Raw genomic sequence first — 1,832 nt, forward strand, 5'->3', positions numbered from 1 at the left:
CACACACACACACACACTCATGTACCAGTGGACTTGCCATCTGCTCATCCCAAGCTCACCTTGTTCGTAAACAGAAATGATGAGTCAGGAAGGAGGGGTGTGTGAAGGGGGAGGACGGGGGGGGAGGGTTAAGGAGACCTCTCACTAACACTTGAATGTGACAATAGGAATGAAAAAGAATTTATTTTAATTAAATACACGTTGACTTAGAAAAAAAAACAAAAAAAAACACACCTGTGTGGACAGTAGGATCTCATGATTCTTCTCCCCTGGTGATGGCGCTGTCCCTGGGACGGCAGGTTCTTCTCACCCTCCTCCAGCCTGGTGCAGTACTGTGTAGTTTTCTGTACTAGATACATGTAGTAAAGATCTCATAGCAGGGCTTTACTGGGAGTCAGTGGAGCAGTGGGTTAGTTTGTTCACCACAGCGCCACCTGTGTCGGCGACCAGCAGGTACAGCTCAGACCGGTCTCGTCTTCAGATGTTTGCTCTTCACAGGTTCATGACTGCGGTGGAGTCATTTAGATGGTTTTCCTTCAGAGGTTAGTCACTGACAGCTGTGCTGGTGTGTGTGTGTGTGTGTGTGTGTGTGTTTTTTAACTAAACTGTTAAACAGCTGAATCCGGATTGAGAGTCTCGGTCTCTCTATTTTTACCTCATTGGCTGCAGAAATCTGTTTGGACACACTGTGAGTTTTGGGCCGTTGACGACAGCACATTTTACAACCCCGAAAATAATTAGGAGGGCAGGAGTGTGCCACGAGGAATTACAGAGCACGGGTTCGCTAAAAATACAGAGTAGAAACGTCTGACTTTGGGTTCAGGGTAGTGATAAAAGTACGAGGAAAAAAAAAGAAATCGTTTTGAGCGTGTTCAACAGCAGCTCAGGGATGAAGAGCACGGTTCTGGAAATGGTTCTTTCTCAGTGGAGGCACTGACCAGCAGCAACATTCAGTGACCACACGTGACCTGAAGTGACCCAGAGATTCACCGCCTGTGTTCATCAAACACACCGAGGCAGAATAGATAATACAGGTGGTGAAGATGACGATCATGCAGAAGTTCCTTGGTACAGTTTATAAAGTAACAAAGTGACTTTTTGTTCCTGACACAGTAATTGAAACCGCCTCGGTGATAGAACTGGAAAATATAGACAAAAATCAACTCTCTTTTCTGGAAAAAAAGAGACAAAGTGAATGCCTCCGTGAATACAATTTAAAATAATATTGTCTTAAAAATTCAGGTCACACTTTTTTTTTACCATTGTTTAAACCAGAGTATGTTAAAAGTTTAAAAAAGGACTCCAGGGTAGAAGTACGTCAAACTGGAGGTATGACAGAGGAGACACCGTGGACCATGAACTAAACACTTATGAACATTGTCTTCTCCACAGTGGTGTGAATAGTCACATGTCGGTGGATCAGTGTGAAAATGGTTGGATTGATCCAAGCGTCACACCATGGTCTTCATGGAATCAAACTCATGTCTCTGTGTGTGACCCTCAGTCAGCTGTCACTCATGTGGAAACGCAGCCGAAGACCCTCCCCCACAGGACTGAGTGGACGACACAGAAGACAAATGAAAAAAAACCTCTTTATCCATGGAAATAACTTGGAGATTTTTAACAGGAAGTTTAAAGTATCGTAGTTCACAGACGAGGTGGAGAAGAAGGTGGTGGGAAGTTGAAAGACGGAGTAGACCGCAGTGAGACCTGCTGTGATGTTTGGTTTAGAGACAGTGTCTCTGGAGGTGGAAGAGGTGAAGATGTTGAGGTCTTCACTGGGACTGACTAGGATGGACAGGGACAGAGGGACAGGTTTGGACAGGAGGTGA

The sequence above is a fragment of the Cynoglossus semilaevis genome, chromosome 13 (assembly GCF_000523025.1).
Source record: "Cynoglossus semilaevis isolate Cse_v1.0 chromosome 13, Cse_v1.0, whole genome shotgun sequence".
NCBI lineage: Eukaryota > Metazoa > Chordata > Actinopteri > Pleuronectiformes > Cynoglossidae > Cynoglossus > Cynoglossus semilaevis.